This window comes from Mustela erminea, chromosome 16 (genome assembly GCF_009829155.1).
Source record: "Mustela erminea isolate mMusErm1 chromosome 16, mMusErm1.Pri, whole genome shotgun sequence".
NCBI lineage: Eukaryota > Metazoa > Chordata > Mammalia > Carnivora > Mustelidae > Mustela > Mustela erminea.
In genome coordinates this window covers 18,785,812-18,804,033 of record NC_045629.1, presented here as the reverse complement: position 1 = coordinate 18,804,033, position 18,222 = coordinate 18,785,812, and positions in this window count along the sequence as shown.

The following is an 18,222-nucleotide window of genomic DNA, read 5'->3' as shown; positions in this document are numbered from 1 at the left end:
TCTTAGCTGGTAGGGAGAAGAAATTATAAATCAAACAGATTATTTCTGATCCAAATTTATATAGTAGATATCTTACTTTGACAGAATGGCTTAATCCAAATGCTTTCTTAACCAAGTATAGGTTATTGCAGATTATATCAATCATGTTTTTTATTTGAAAAGAATGAACTTGGATTCTTCAAGCATTGGCAGATTCTGTTTTATTTTTTTAAAGATTTTATTTTTATTTATTTATTTGACAGAGAAAGATCACAAGTAGGCAGAGAGGTAGACAGGGGGCAGGGAGGAAGCAGACTCCCCACATCCCCACTGAGCAGAGAACCCGATGAGGGGCTTGATCCTAGGATCCTGAGATCATGACCTGAGCCAAAGGCAGAGGCCTAACCCACTCAGCCACCCAGGCACCCAGATTCTGTTTTAATATGGTAAGAAATTGTCTTTTCTTCTTCTTCTTCTTCTTTTTTAAAAAGATTTATCTATTTGAGACAGAAAGAGCAAAAGGGAGGGTCAGAGGGAGAGAGAGAAAATCCCAAGCACACTCCCAGTGAGCGCAGAGCCCGACAGGGGGCTCGGTACCAGGATCCTGGGATCATGACCTGAACCTGAAACCAAGAGTTGGACACTTAACCCACTGCACCACCCAGGTACCCCAAATTCTCTTTTTTTAAAACATTGCTGGAGGATGTGATTATCTACAGTTTCCCAAATGACTTACAACTGTTAGTGTACTATTGTTCTCTTTCTCCATGGTCCACTTTTGTTTTTTTTTAGTTTTGTTTTTGTTCTTCTTGTAACTTTAAAAATATCCAAAAGATAAGATTCCCATTTTTAAAAGGAACACTAAGGAAATATCAAATTGTATATCTCAAAGAAATTAATATGTATTTCTGTTACATACTGGTAGCAGGATAAGGTTGTTTATTGGGAAAAAAATGCCCCTTAAATCCTATAGATTTGCCTTCTATAAACTTTAAGTACAGCACAAATGGTACTGCAGCACAGTTGGGAATGTGGGACATTAAGTATTCTTGCCTAACTACATAAACCCGGGAAGGGTTTCCCTTCCTATGTTTATACAAGTCTTAGTTTCAACTCATAAGAGAAACCAGCTCAGTGAAATATACCTCAATCATTCAAACTCTTTCATTATGAATTGTATCATAGGATTCAGCTGTCAGAAGCTTTTAAATTATAAACTGAAGAATAATCTTAACTATTAGGCTTAAAGATTATGTCAATAGTCATTTCCTGTGCCTGTGAATGTTCCTAAAGAAACTCATGCATTCCTGCCTTCTCAGAACCAAAAAGTATGTCCATGGGGAGCTCTGGAGGTGGACTTAAATCACTTGTCTCCATCTTTATGGTCAATGTGAGGTCTAAATAACAATTGATTTTAAACATTCTTATTTTCCAGTAAGTTCTGAAATCACTCAATTTAAAAATCTTAAATGTGTGCTATTTGAAAGCATCTTAATGCTTTATGTAGGTGTGTATATCATGTGGATCAGTATTTTTTTTAATTATGTTGTATTTTTTTTAAAGGCCTGTGCAAGTTTGTTTCTCCTTTGTGTGGGGCATGTCTGTACTTCTTGCTGATTATATGCCCCTATTTTGGAGTTATCTTGAAACGTAGGCCATAAGGAAGTGGAAAAGGTGGTGTGCAATGGCAGAAACAGGGGAGTCAAGAGAAGGAAGAAAGGTGGGAAGTAGGAAGCTATTTCCAAATCCTCCTTTCAGAAAGAGGAGACCAGGTCCACCATGGAGGCAATCGGACTCTGAGAGTGTTATTCTGGAACACACTGGAGAGACTGCCTTCAGCAGAGCTGACACCAGAACAAGACCAGAACAAGAAAAAAAGCTGCTGGTGCTGAGCCACACCCAGCCTGCATGGTCCAAAGAGCAGCCACATCAGGAAGGACTAGACCCTAGTGGTTCTATTTCCCTCTCTGGCCAGACAGCCAATGCCAGAAGCTGGACAATGTCTAGACTGGTAGTGGTGATGGGAATGGCTGGGCTCAAGACAGAAATTTTTTTTCTCTTTCTCCATGGTCCACCAACAGTAACTGCTGTTCTCTCCCCCGGCCCCCAACCCATGCAAGCCGCACCCAGACTTATGGCCACTCTAGGGATACACGCTCATTACATTAGTGGTCTCTCTTCCCTTGGTGAAAGGAAGCAGAGCTTCCCGCAAAAATGGTGAGAGGTGAGAGAGCGGGTTACTCAAGATCCACCCTTAAGTCAAACTTGAGGAAATGAGGAATGGGGAGGCCAGAAGAGGTGGAAAAAGAAATAGATTCTAGATAAAAACCTAAATCCCACTTCCTAACAAGAGGTGAGTTGGGGGACAACTGTGTGAACAAAGTTCCTTGGGGCATGAAGTAGTTTACCAACAAGAGGAAGGGATCATACATATACACATGTATATATGTATTTAAAGATTTTATTTATTTATTTGTTTATTTATTTATTTGAGAGGTAGCACAGAGGGAGAGTGAGAGGGAGACACAGACTCCCCACTGAGCAGAGAGCCCAATGTGGGGCTCCCATCCCAGGACCCTGGGATCATGACCTGAGCTGAAGGCAGATGCTTAACCGATTGAGCCCCCCAGGTGCCCCAGGGGACATATATTTTTAAATATGGAACTGATTTAGTGGCGTGCAGCCTCCCCTATCCACTGAATTAAGGACCTCCGGTTAAAGGGAGATTCCTAGAATAAAGTCATTGCTCGCCTTTGAAGTCACAAAACTGACTCAGAATCCCTAGTAAGATAATAGACATAAATTTCAAACTTTGTTGAAAGACAAAATAAAAATCTGAAATTCCAAAAGTTGCCCTCTGTTATTAACAGCCAAGATTGGAGGCCTCTAAAGAGAGTTTTACACTAAATGGTAATAGAGGGGAGAGTCAGGCCAAGGGGCAGACAGGAAGAAAGGCAGCTGTGCAGACATAATTTTCCACTGCCATCCGCTGTGGATAGAGTTGGGAAACATGGGGCAGCAAGGATATGGTGACAAAGGCTGGCCTTGTCACACTTCTCTAGGCAAAGCCTGGGAGGCCACAGGCCCCTGGACAAGAGCACCCAAAGCCTCACCCATGCCGAAGGTGGTGAGAGGCACTGGCTGAGCGAGGATCCGGAGGGCAGCTGGCATACTGGAGGTGCAGAAGCAAGGATGCCAGGAATCCGGAGATGGCAGAGTAGGGGGCCTCAAAATGGAAGGCTGTAAGCCAACTCAGGGCCCCAGCAGTAACACCAGCATGACACCAGGATAGCAGGCACACTATGTCCATCAGGTCTAGACCCAGAGGGCAGAAAGGTATGGGGGCCTGCAGTCTCTCCCTCTACCTCCTTCAGATACATAATTTCTCCTTGAAGCTAAGACAGGGACTGAGGGAAAAGGGCAGATAAGAAGCCCACTGAGAGGAGAAAACAGCTCCATAGAGTCAGCTTTTACTTGACTGAATATTTAACTGCCTGCTTATCAGATATTTTTCCTCTTCCAGAGCAGGTATTCCAGAACAAGATGACATTGAATACAGGACATAGAGCCACATAATTTTCTTCACACTCAAGTCCTCATGTGGACATTAACCCACTTAATCATTTAGATTAACTATCTGCATTGATAATTTACAACATAATTGTTCAGTTGTGTGGGCTTTTTTGACCTGATAGTTTAGAACACACCTCCCCAAGGGACTGTGATGACACGGAGGACATTCATGGACCTCTGCAAATGGATTAGGAAAATTCAGAGAGTATGGGAAGCTTGCCCAGGGATGCCCAGCTAGAGCCAGGATTCAGACTCAAGCTTGGAGAGTCTGCTTCTTATCTGCTCTAGGCTGCTTGCCTGGATGGTCCAGGAATTCCAGTGTCCTACCCCCAGTCCTGCTGGAAAAACCCTTCTTTGCTTTAGGTCTCTCACTGTAGTAAGCATTTGGCTTAGTGTTTGCCTTCAACAAATTTCCCTTGCCTTTTCCTCCTGTTCCCCTCAGCTCATAAAGTGGATAGGATATAATTACTGAGGAAATGCATATAGACAGCAGAGAAGCCAGAGAATGTCTTCCCTGGCTGGTTAGCTCAATTAGATGGAGGGTTGAAGATGGCAGGGTGAAGCATGACACATGTACAAATAAAACAAAACAAAATAAAACCCAAAAAGCCATAAAGGAAAAGATGGGTAATTTTGACTATATAAAAATAGATTCATAAAACAAAAGAAAAATCATAAACAAGACAAATAGACAAAAAGTAAACCGGGGTAGGGGGGATACTAGGAGGACACAACATATAAGATAGTTATAGTAGTAATTTGCTTTATATAAAATCACCTCTTGGTGCCTGTGGCTCAATCCTTAACCTTCTGCTTTTGGTTCAGGTCATGATCCCAGGGTCCTGGATCAGGCTCCTTGCTCAGTTGGGAGTCTGCTTCTCCCTCTGCCCCTCCCCCTGCTTGTGATCATGTGTTTGCCCACTCACTCTCTTACTCATTCTCTTACAAAAGTTGATAAATAAAATCTAAAAAAATAAAATTAGCTCTCATAAGTTAAAAAATCCAGCAACTCAGTAGAAACTTCTGCAAATCATATAAGTTCATAGCAAGAAAACAGCCAATATCATTATAAAAAGACAAACTCACATATGATTAAGAAATATAAATTTAAAAAGCAATGAAACAACATATTTCACCTATCAGGATGATATAGACTATCCCGTTGTAAGACCAATAAGTCCTGGGGATGTAACACACAGCGTGATAACTATAGTTAACAAAAGTGTATTACATAACTAAAAGGTGCTAAGAAAGTAGATCTTAAAAGTTCTCATCACAAGAAAAAAAAAATTGTGGAGCACCTGGGTGGCCCAGTGGGTTAAAGCCTCTGCCTTCAGCTCAGGTCATGATCCCAGGGTCCTGGGATCAAGCCTCGCATTGGGCTCTCTGCTTGACAGGGAGCCCGCTTTCCTTCCTCTCTCTCTCTCTCTGCCTGCCTCTCTGCCTACTTGTGATCTCTGTCTATCAAATAAATAAATAAAATCTTAAAAAAAAAAAGATTAAAAAAACCTTGTAAATATGTGAGTTGGATGTTAACTGGACTTACTGTGATATTTCACAACACATACATATCAAACCATTATGTTGTACACCTTAGACAATGTTATATGTCAATTATGTCTCAATAAACTGTGGGAAAATGGTTAACTGGACTCAGAAGGTAAGTGATGATTAATTTTTCTGGCATACTGGAGTTAATTTATTTTAACCAGGCCCTAATGCTTAAGAATGTTTTGTTTTGTTTGTTTAAGAGTTTACTTATTTATTTCAGAGAGAGAGAGAGAGAGCACATGAGTGGAGGGGCTGAGAGAGGGAGAAGCAGGCTCCCCACTGAGAAGGGAGTCCAATGAGGGACTCAATCCTAGGACTCTGGGATAAGTATCTGAGCCAAAGGCAGACACCCAACCGACTGAGCCACCCAGGCACCCCAAGAATGTATGTTTTTGATGAAAATAAATCTCTAGTTTTTATCCTCATGCCTTTCTTCCCCTCTCCCTGGTAATATTAAATGGAGCAGAGGTGGCGGTGGGTGGGGCGGGGGGGAAGAATGGTACAAATTTGAAATACCCATTATTGGGGAGGATAAGGAAATGAGGACTGTCATACTGTTGGAGTGTAAGCCCTTTTAAATATAGTTTGGTGATATCTCTCAATATTTTAAGTGTATACACTCCGATTTAGTAACTGCACATTAAAGGATTCCCCTAAAGATACTCTTATATTCACAAATGTAAGAATAATTACTCCAAGGGTGCCTGGGTAGCTCCTTGGGTTAAGCCTCTGCCTTTGGCTCAGGTCATGATCTCAGGGTCCTGGGATCCAGTCCCACATCGGGCTCTCTGCTCAGTGGGGAGCCTGCTTCCCCTCACTCTCTCTGCCTGCCTCTCTGCCTATTTGTAATCTCTGTCTGTCAAATAAATAAATAAAATCTTGGGAAGAAAAAAAAAACAAAACAAAATTACTCCAAGTATTCATCTTTTACCCTGCAATTTGTAGATTTAACATGCAGTGTTACCTGTAGTTTCAGCCATACTCAAGTAACCTATCAAAAATGCAAACCTGAGGATGTAACACACCTGCTGAAATCCCTTTAAAGATTCTCTATTATCTAAAGGTCTCTAACACTCTAACTTTGCCTATGAAACCCCCTACCTATATTATTCTATATTATTGCCCATACTCTACCACTTTTTCTTTTACACTTTCCATTACACACACACACACACACACACACACACACACACACACACACACACACACTGCTATATCATGCTTCAGTGTCTTTATTCATAAATCATAAGTTGGTCCACAAACATTTTTTCATAATTTTTTTATTGAAGTATAACTAACATACAGTGTTACATGAGTTTCAGGTATACATCATAATGATTCAGCAAATTTAAACATTTCTCAGTGTTCATCATTAACTGTTCCCTTAATCCCCTTTCTCTATTTCACTCAACCCCCACCCACCTCCACTCTGGCAACCACCTGTTTGTTCTCTGAATTCAAGTCTGTTTTTTGTTTGTTTGTCTGTTTTTCCTTTGGTCATTTGTTTTGTTTCTTAAATGCTACATATGACTAAAGTCATATGGTACTTGTCTTTCTGTCTGATTTATTTCACTTAGCACTATACCCTCTGGGGTTGCAAAGGGCAAGATCTTGTTCTTTTTTATGGATGAGTAATACCCCATTGTAAATATATACCACATCTTCTTTATCCATGCATCTGTGGATGGGACACTTGCATTGCTTCCGTATTTTGGCTATTGTAAATAATGGTGCAATAAACATGGGGTGCAGGTTTTTGGACTTTCCTTGGACAAATACCCAGTAGTAGAATTAATGGATCATATGGTATTATTTTTAATTTTTTGAGGAACTCCCATATTTGCATTCCCTTCCATGCTGCATGAGAATTCCTTTTTCTCCACATCCTCACCAACATTTCTTGTGTTTTAGGTTCTATCTATTCTGACCAGTGTAAGGTGATATTGTGGTTTTGATTTGAATTTCCCTGCTGTTCAGTGATGTTGAGCATTTTTTCATGTGTCTATTTGCCACTTAGATGTCTTCTTTGGAAAAATGTCTATTCAAGTCCTCTGCCTGTTTTTTAATACTATACTAACAATATAATACTCTATTATTACTATGCTAATATTTTTTACCACTACAGTACACACTGTCCATTGTTTACTATATCAGTTAGGAATTGCATTAAGCTGCTAATAAAAAAGATCCAGCCTCAGGGGCTTAAATAAATTGGGACTTTATTCTCTCATGTAAAAGAAATCCATAGGTAGGCAGTCCAGGACTGGTAAGGTGGCTTTGTAACATCACCAGGGGCCAAGCCTTCTACTTATTTCTCACTGGCCAGAACTGAGACACAAAGTCACCCCAGGTATAAGGTGTTATCAGTCTGGGTTCTGTTGAACCCAACTAGTTTAAAAAGAAAGATGCAGGACACTGGGTAGCTCAGTCAGTTTTCAGCTCAGGCCATGATCTCACGGTCCTGAGAGCCAGTCCACATCAGGCTCCATGCTGATCATAGAGCCCACTTAGGATTCTTTCTCCCTCTCTCTCTGCCCCATCCCCCATGCACAAACGTGCACTCTCTCTCTAAAAAATAAAAATGAATAGTAAGATTAAGAATGGGGTGCTTGGGTGGCTCAGTCCATTAAGTGTCCAACTCTTGGTTTTGGCTCAGGTCACAATCTCAGGATCTTGGGATCCAGCCCCATGTCCAGCTCTGCCCTCAGCAGAGTCTGCTTGGAATTCTCTCCCTCCCTCCTCTGCCTGTCCCCTGCTCACTCTCTTGCTCTCTCAAATAAATAAATAAATCTTAAAAAAAAAAAAAAAAAAGGAAAGAAAGAAGCATATTTTAGAGCATTAGTGACTTACAGAGTCATTGAGATGAAACAAACTCAGGCTTAATTCATAGGAACAATTTCTAAAATCATTCCACAGACCTGGGCTGCCAAGGCAGCTGATACTTCTGCAATGATCTGAACTCTGCCGGCTTGGGACGCCTGGGTGGCTCAGTTGGGTAAGCAGCTGCCTTCGGCTCAGGTCATGATCCCAGCATCCTGGGATTGAGTCCCACATCGGGCTCCTTGCTCAGCAGGGAGCCTGCTTCTCCCTCTGCCTCTGCCTGCCATTCTGTCTGCCTGTGCTCACTCTCTCCCCCTCTCTCCCTCTGATAAATAAAATCTTTAAAAAAAAAAAAAAGTTCTGAACTCTGCCAGCCAAACAGGAAATTACCCCTACAGTGGCTGACTCTAGAAGCACACTGCTTTTGCTGCATGTATGTCAGCAAAATACATGCAGCTGACATGTGCTGTCAGCTTAGATGGCTTAGATGGCTTGTGGCCTGCTTTTCTCATCACATAACTTGATTTAGAATTCAGGTCTTATATCAATGCATTTGATGAGCAGTCACAGTCAGAATCAAGAGAGCTGTCAGCTGCAAGAGAGTCTTAAAATACATAATACTTAGCTTTTCAGCCTCTCAAATACAGAAATGCAAATAGCTATCAAGTGACACATTCTCCAGCATCTACCACAGGAGGCAGGGGAGATAAGCAAACAGATTGGCTTAGCCCTAAGGCAAGGCACAAAACACAAATAAAACCAGGGTCTCAATTATCTGGGAAGAGAGCTGGGATGGCTACAGAGACAGCAAGAGTGTCTGCTAGGCATACCTGACCCAGTCTTAAGAGATGAAGGAAGACTTTTCTGAGAAGGCAAAGGGGGGACATCTGGGTAACTCAATTGGTTAAGTGTCCAACTCTTGATCTCAGCTCAGATCTTGATCTTGGGTTCATGAGTTCAAGCTGCAATGGCTCTACTTGAAGAAGAAGGAGAAGGAGAAGAAGGAGGAGAAGGAGGAGAAGGAGAAGGAGAAGAAGAAGAAGAAGGAGGAGAAGGAGGAGAAGGAGAAGAAGAAGAAGAAGAAGAAGAGGAAGAAGAAGAAGAACAAGAGGAAGGCGGCAACGAGGGACAAGAAGAGTAATCCAGGCATAGGGAAAAGCAAGAATATGTTGTTTTCGGGGTGTGGGGGGGTACCTGGGTGGCTCAGTTAAGTGCCTGCCTTCAGTTCATCATGATCCCAGGTTCTGGGATGGAGCCCCAGGGCAGGCTCCCTCTCGGCAGGGTGTCTGCTTCTTCCTCTTCCTCTCCCCCAATTCGTGCTCTCCCTTCTCTCAAATAAATAAGTAAAATCTTAAGGAAGGAAGGAAGGAAGAGAGGGAGGGAGGGAGAGAAAGAAAGAAAGAAAGAAAGAAACCGAGCGAGCAGGGGCGCCTGGGTGGCTCAGTGTGTTAAAGCCTCTGCCTTCAGCTCAGGTCATGATCCCAGGGTCCTCGGATCAAGCCCCGCACAGGGCTCTCTGCTGGGCGGGGAGCCTGCTTCCCTTCCTCTCTCTCTCTGCCTGCCTCTCTGCCTACTTGTGATCTCTGTCAAATAAATAAAATCTTTAAAAAAAAAGAAAGAAAGAAAGAAAGAAAGAGCGAGGAAGGAAGAAAAAAAGAAAGTGGGAGGGAGGGAAAGGTCGAGCACAGGGAAGGGGTATGAATACTTCCCATATGTTCTTATTTCATCTCATAAAAATCATAGGAATGAGTATTATCATTCCCAATTTGCAAATCAAGAAGAGCCTTCAAAGGCACATTAAAGAATTTGGATTTCAAGATAGCCAGAAATTCTCCATAGGAATGCAGAGGTGTTTGGTGTTAGGGAGCTGCTGGTAAGCAGAGAGAAGAATACAGACTTCCAAACCTCATAAAACACCATAAATATAATGATAAAGACTGGGAAAAGTTATTTGCCATGCAGGTAACTGTTAATTGGCAAAAGATTAGTATCCAGAATATATAAAGAAATCCCATAAGTCAATTTTAAAAGTTACAAATACTCCAATAAACAACTGGATGAAGGCTAGGGCTTAACAGAAGTGAAAACCCAAATGATTAAAAAACATACAAAAAATTAAGGAAAAAACAAAATATATATAAAGTTATCTCTTCAACCTCACAGCAAATGCAAATTAAAATAACAATAAATACCATTCCAGATTTATGAGATTGGCAAAAAAGTTTAAATTCTGAAAAAAGTTTTGACAGGGATATGGTACTCCCTTTGAAAACCAATGTGACTATATTAAGTATCAAGATGTATTCCTCCTTCATTCCTTCAACCCTCCAATTTAGCTTCTTGGGAATAGTATCCTGTGAGAACCAGCTATTAATTATTCAAGTATTCAGGTATTACATAAACCTGTTTCTAAATAGTTAGCATCTTGAAATCAGCCTTGATGGGAATACTGACACCACAGAAAGCTGCAACGGCTACAAATCAGGCTTAGGTGTTTTGTTTTTTCTTAGATCTTGTTTACCAGAATACAAGCATACATAGAGAAACTCTCGTGCATATGCACGAAACACTGTTGAAGAAACATTCAGAATCTATGCTATGTTTAAATTTATGGGTTATTAATTATCATTTGCATTAAATCATTACTAAGGTACGAATAACAACATAATTTAACCTTAGTTTGAATTTTTCAATTACTTTCACATTCACAACTCTCTATGTAATCGTTCTTAAATAATTTCTTTAAACGGTAAGAAAAGTGTATTATTTCACAAAACAAGAAGCCTGAACTGGAGTGCCCCCCAACCCTGGCTTGTTAATTTGGTGACTATTTGATGTCTTCAAGTTGCCTGATTTTTTTCTCCTTTCTACTTCACCATTTCTAGCAAGCTTCCCTCATTTAACAAGATGGCTGCAGCAATGCCAAGAATTCTTTCACAGATGATATCTAGGGGAAGAAGAGTATTTCTTCCCATTTGTGTCTTTCCATCAAAGAAGAAAACTTTCCCTGAAGTCTCCTGTCGGACTTTCCCTCAGGTCCCATTGGTTAGCTTGAATAATTCCAATAACATTCCATTACATTTAGAATTTGTCAAAGGATTTAAGTAGTTGTTTGCAAGGCTTACTCTTTACATGAAAGTTAAATTTTTCAGCAGAAAATGAAAACCCCAGTGTCTCACATTGACAATTAAAGCCACTCATTATTTTAGATCCGGGCAGAAATCACAAGTAATTTAGGTAATTTTCACCAAAATTATCTCAGTAAAGTTCATGTACTTCCAAGTGTTTAAGAATCAACTTTCATTCAGATCAGTGCCTTATTTTCTGACAATTTAATGTATTTTTCACAGATTTGGAACTTTAACCTTGACAAGAGGTATAAATGCTATGATTATCTCAATGTCAATATTATGTTTAAAAATAATCTTGCCTGAGGTAAAAGGATCTTATATATAAAAGTCATGCATTTATGACTAGGGTCATTTACATTTCTCTTGCATTAACTCTATTTTGACGTGCTTACTATCGAGCAAGGGAGAGCACAAGCATGTGGTTATTACAGCCAACTTCCTTCCAGTTCCAACTTCATTTTCTGCTGCAAACATCTAGGGGAACTAGGAGGTTCTCCAAATCATTCACTAATATGAAAAAGGACTGAAGGGCAAATGTATTAATTTACTAATGAGATTTACATGTGTAAAGTACAGACTATAGATTCTGACAGCTTAAGAGAAAATAATATCCTATATTCCCCGAATCCACACATATGTCCATCTACAAAATGTAAACTTTCTAAGGTAATCCTGGTTATACTTTCAAATCAGTGGCTCTTTTTTTAAAAAGTTACTTTTGGTAAATTGCTAAATCAGATTTAAACCATAACTCTTTTCCCTTGAAGTGGTTTTAGTTGTATCTGCAAACTGGCAACATTAACTCAGTTCACTACTTGGAGACCAGCAACCCCCAGGGATGTGCTCATAGCTGGAGAATACCCAACACTTTTCATAATGCAGGTTAAGGGTGAAGGAAGGAGTGATGATGAGCTGAAGGGACAGATTTTAAAAATGGTCTATTTACGCAGTTGGAAGCAAAAATGTACTATTTTGATAATTATTTTTTAAGCTTAATTATAAAATTGCATACGCACAGTAAAAATCCGAACAGTAGAGAATGGTACACAATAAAAAATTAAAATACCACTTTCCCCACAAGCCGCAAGTTTCACTTTCTAGAGGCATGCACTGTAAACAGTTGCTTTTATATACCACATTTTGTCTGTTCGTTCATCCATAGATGGATTTGGGTTGTTTCTACCTTTTGGCTATCATGAATAATGCCATGAACATTGGTGTATAAGTGTTTGAGTCTCTGTTTTCAATTTTGGGGGGTAAATACCCTGAAGTGGAATTGCTGGATCACAGGGTAATTCTGTTTGACTTTTTTGAGGAACCCCCATATTGTCTTCTCCAGTGGCTGCACTACTTTACATTCTCAGGAGCAATGCACCAGGAATGATACAAGGGTTCCAATTTCCCCATATCCTTACCAATGTTTGTTATTTTGTTTTTGTTTTAAATTTTATTTATTTGACAGAGAGAGAGAAAGCACAATCAGGAGGAGTGGGAGAGGGAGAAGCAGGCTTCCTGCTGAGCAGGGTGCCCAGTGAGGGACTCCAACCCATGACCCTGGGATCATGACCTGAGCTGAAGGCAGATGCTTAACCATCTGAGCCACCCAGGTGCCTCTGTTGTTTTGTATTAGCCATCCTAATGGGTGTGAATATCTCATTACAGCTTTGATTTGCATTTTCTGAATAGCTAGTTAGATTGAGCATCTTTTTCATGTGATTATTGGCAGCTTGTGTATTTTCTTTGGAGAAATGTCAATTAATGTACTTTGCCTATTTCTGCACTGAGTTGCTTGGTTTTTTCACTGTTGAGTTTAGGAGTTCTCCATATATTCTGGATGTCTACCCCTTATCAGATATATGCTTTGCAACCATTTTTTTCCCATTCTGTGAATTATCTTTTCATTCTCGTTACAATGTATTTTAATGCAGAAAAGTTTTTTATTTTGGTGAAGTCCAACTTCTCTATTTGTCCTTTTGTTGTTTATGTTTTTGGTGTCATATCCAAGAAATTATTCCCAAATCCAAACTGATGAAACTATTCCCATTTTCTTCAAAAAGTTTTATAATTTTAGCTCTTATACTTAGGTCTTTGATCTATTTTGAGTTAATTTAAGAACTTAATTCTTTTGTGTGTAGATACTGTTTTCTCCTATCACTTGTTGAAAAGATTGTCTTTTCCCCACTGACTGGTGTTAGCATCTTTGTCAAAAATCAATTGACCAGGGGCACCTGGGTGGCTCAGTGGGTTGAGGCCTCTGCCTTCGGCTCAGGTCATGATCTCAGGATTCTGGGATCGAGCCCCGCATCGGGCTCTCTGCTCAGTGGGGAGCCTGCTTCCGCCTCCTCTCTCTCTGCCTGCCTCTCTGCCTACTTGTGATCTCTGTCAAATAAATAAATAAAATCTTTAAAAAAAAAATCAATTGACCAGATATGCATGTGGCTATTTTTTAAGCATAATGGGAATTTATTCACATTATTTTTCGTGTGTGCAGTCCAACGTGCGGCTTTAACTCAACAACCCTAACTAAGATCAAGATCGAAGCTGAGAAAGAGGGCTTAACCGACTGTGACATCCAGGTACCCCAAGTTATTCACATTAATCAAGGTCACCTGGCAACCCTGTCTCTACACTGACTTTTTTTCTTAAGATTTTATTTATTTGACAGAGAGAAAGAATACAAAGAGGGGTGCAGCAGAGGGAGAGAGAGAAGCAGGCTCTCTGCTGAGCAAGGATCCCGATGTAGGGCTCAATCCCAGGACCCCAGGACCCCAGGATTATGGCCTGAGCCAAAGTCAGATGCTTAACTAACTGAGCCATCCAGGCATCCCTCTACATTAACTTTCTTAAGTCCCTTTGAAGGTGATAGACTTGAAAGGGAAAGGGGAATTCTAAATCCCTCAAATCCCTTTACTATTAAGAGCAAAGTTTAAAGGACTAAACTTTAAGTTTTGCAGAGGAAAAGTAATCTCAAGAAATGACTTAAACTAAATTTCCATTAGAAAGGAAGAACATATATAAAGGCTTCAATAGAAAAAGAGAACAAAGTGCACCTGGGTGGCTGGGTAGAATTGAGCCCCACACCATCACATCGGGCTCTCTGCTCAGCAGGGAGCCTGCTCCCCACCCCCCCCCCCTCTGCAAACTTGTGATCTCTCTCTCTGTCAAATAAATAACATCTTTAAAAAAGAGAGAGAGAGAGAAGAAAATGAAAGGTCAAAAGTCAGGTCTAGGTTCATTACCTGCTCCCACCCTCAGTGCGGGAGACGGTGAAGTAGGAAAACATGTTAAGTGTTAGTTTGGAGGTGAGATGAGGTAGAAATGTAAATTGCAGCAATACCAGTACGTGCTTTTATCAAAAGAAGTAGGAATAGATAAGAGGCAACCAAAAATTAATAAATAAACAGTGTAAAGAGATTGGAACATGTTTATATGCTGCTGGAATGGTCCATTGGTGAGAGAGAGAGATAACACAGAAGAGAGAAGATACTTGAAGGAGCATCCTTGAGGAGGAGAGAACCAAGAGCTTTTAGAAGGAGGGACACATTGGGGAGCAACATCACAGATGGAGAAAGTGGGCACTAATGCATAGAGGGGTGCCCACTGGATGGTGATTTCCCAGCTGCTGGCTTCTCTTTGTTCAATGGAGAAGAAAAAATGTTCCGTTACCAATTTGCTTTCATCTCCAGATCTACCCCATATTACTACTCTGTGTTAGTGGACCTGAACCATATAAACATTTCCCTTTTGCCAAACAAGTAATGTTAAGGTTTGTCAGCAATGAGTACTGAAGGGAGATTGCAGGAGGAGCTTCTCTTCCCGTTTCTGGTTTGCTCCTTTCAACAGGTTCTTTTTTTTTTTTTTTTTTTTTTTAAATAATGCAATTCAGGTATTCTTTTTTTTTTTTAATTTTTTATTTTTTATAAACATATATTTTTATCCCCAGGGGTACAGATCCGTGAATCGCCAGGTCCACACACCCCACAGCACTCACCAAAGCACACACCCCCCTCAATGTCCATAACCCCACCCTCAACAGGTTCTTACAGGGCACTGTGGCCAGCACCACATAGCACCTTCCTGTGGGTAGCTTTCCCCAGCCATCCAGAGGGCACCTTACTTCTCTACCATTCACTTAGCCACAAAATCTGGAGTGGGCTTGGGAACACCAAATCTGTTCCTTGCTAGGCTGTCTCAACTCAGAGAGTAGCAGCTTTAATATCTTATTTCCACATTCTTAAAATTTTTTTTTCTCTTAATAGGTAATCCCTATAATCCCTTAATAAATAATTCTTTTTTTTTTAAGTTTTTAGTTATTTACTCCTTTAAGTAACCTCCACATGCAACATGGGCTCAAACTCATGACCATGAGATCAAGAATCAAACACTCTTCCGACTGAGCCAGCCAGGCGTCCCTACAGTTAATTCTTTATGTTAAATTTTCCTGTTTCAATTACTTTGTAGTTTCTCTTTGTGGTCTCTTAAAGGGTTCTGACTTAATAAGTTTCCCCCTAAGAATGGGGGGGAGGGGAAAGAGGAGAAATGGGCTGGAAAAGGGGGTAAATAAATTTGCCAGACAAAAGTAGGATTTCCATTCCACTGTCTGGATGTATTGTAATTTATTTTACCAGTCTCTGGATGTTTAGGTTCTTTAAAACACACACACACATAATGACACAATGTAGATATAGATGGATACTCTATTAGTCTACCGATGCTTTTGGAGACATCTTTTCTTTCCTTTCCTTTCTTTTCTCTTCCTTTTCTTTCTGTGTATTTATTTTTGACTGCTATGACTGCTGACTCTTTGAAAAGACTGCCAAAATAAACTGTTGGTAGAACAAAGTCAAGTCTGGGCTCCTAGGTGGCTCAGTTGGTTAAGCGACTGCCTTTGGCTCAGATCATGATCCCAGTGTCCCAGGATGGAGCTCCCTGCTCAGTGGGGAGCTGGCTTCTCCCTCTGCCTGCTGCTCCCCCGCTTGTGCTCTCTGTCAAATGAATAAATAAAATCTTAAAAAAAAAAAAAAGAGAACAAAGTCAAGTTCTTTGCTTATCACAAAAACTTGTAAGGAGCGAGGGATAAGAGAAGTAAGGGAGACTACTGCCTTGACAGTCTTGATAGCATCTTAGTAAGGGGAGGGCAACAGCAGCAGAATATTTATGAGGTTTTTAAAAGTCTGGATTGGATAAGGTCTGTTTTTGTTTTTGTTTTTTTTAAAATATTATTTATTTGAGAGAGAGAGAGAGAGAGAGAGAGAAAGCGTGCGCTTGTAGGGGGAGGGGCAAAAGGAGATAATTTCAGGCAGATGCCCTGCTAAGAACAGAGCCCACCGCAGGATTCAATCTGACAACCCTGAGATCATGACTTGAGCCAAAATCAAGAGTCAAGGGGGCTTATTGGGTCAAAATTCATGACGTAATTTACATAGACATAGCTCTGAATCTTGGATAGGAACAGTCATTTGATAAGCCTGGTAGACTGATCTGTGTCCTGAGAAGGGCATATTTATTCTCATGAGGAATAACTGAGCTCGTCTCTGATTGGGGGAAGGGGGAGAGATCTTTCCAGAAGTTTGACTTAGGTAAAGTTTCTTAGACATAACAGCCAAAGCCAAATCCCTATAAGAAAAAAATTAAGGGGCTGCTGGGTGGCTCAGTCATTAAGTATGTGCATTCGGCTCAGGTCATGATCCCCGGGGCCTGGGACCAAGCCCTCCATCAGGCTCCCTGCTCAGTGTGAAAAATACAAGAACTCTGGAAAACAGTTTGGCAGTTTCTTACAACATTAAACACACACCTATCACGAAATGCAACTTCTAGGTATTTCTACTCCTAGGTATTTCCCCAGAGAAATAAAAGCACATGTCCATACAAAATCTTATATGAATATTCATAGCAGCTTTATTTGTAATAGCCAAACACTGAAACATCCAAATGTCCTTCAATGGGTCTATGGATAAACAAATAGCGGTATATCCGAATACGGGAAAATTATTCAGCACTAAAAAGGGAATTAAGTGTTGTTACATACAATGGCATGGATGAGTTCCAAAATAATTATGCTAAATGAAAGAAGCCAACAAAAAAAGAGTACATACTGGGGCACCTGGGCGTCTTAATCAGTTAAGCATCTGAACTCTCCCTTTTGTCTCAGGTCATGATCTCCAGGTTATGGGATCCAGCGGCCCCACACACACACCTTGGGCTCCATGATTCACAGGGAAACTGCTTGAGATTCTCTCTCTCCCTCTCCATCTGCCCCTTTTCCCCCAACTCTTCCTCACTCTCAAATAACTAATTAAAATAAATTTTAATTTGTTAAAATTCCCTGTCTCTCTGCCCCTCCCCCTCCTCTAAAAATAAGAGTACATAGTATACGATTGCATTTAAGCAAATTATAGAAAAATGCGAACTGATGTATAGTGAGAGAAAGAAAGTCATGGTTGTTTGGGGATGGGTTTTGCAGGAGGGGTTTGGAGGGCATGAAAGAGACATTATAAAGAAGCATGAGAAAATGTTTGGGGGTGATAAATATATTATCTTTCTTTGCTGTTGTTGTTAAAGATTTTATTTATTTCCAGGGAGAAAATGAGAGAGAGATCGATCTTACTCTAAATTGGGATGTCCAATACCACCAGTTTTTTACGCACCGAACTAGGTGTGAGATTAGGAGACTAAGCAAATATATTGTACTAGGAATGGGAGACCCTTCCTTTTTTGGAGCATTTTCCGCTCTCTTCGGCCCATTATGAACTGGGAGATTAAACATTTGCATGCTCAGTGAAATCGCTCTACGTGAAGTCCTCGTAAGACCTGAAAGCCTCTACGGAGTTCCAAAAGTCCCCCCAGTATGAACTTACATTGTGGCACTTCACTGCAGGCGGAACGCCAGACCTCTCGGCTCTGCCACACGTCTGGCCAGATGCTGGGACCGCAAAACCAACCACCCGCCCCAGCTCTGAGCTGGGGGGATTCGCCGCCTGGCGAACGCCACCGCAGACCCCTCCAAGCAGGGGCGGGGCCAACACCGGAAGAGGCGGGGCCAGGAGTGCCGAAGGGCCGGCGGAAGACGCTGTGCTTTCTTTCCGCGCGGCCACCGAAGGATGAGGGTGTGTGAGGTCCCTTCGGCCAAGCGGGCCGGGTGGCAGCGTCTGAGGGCCAGTCGCAGGGC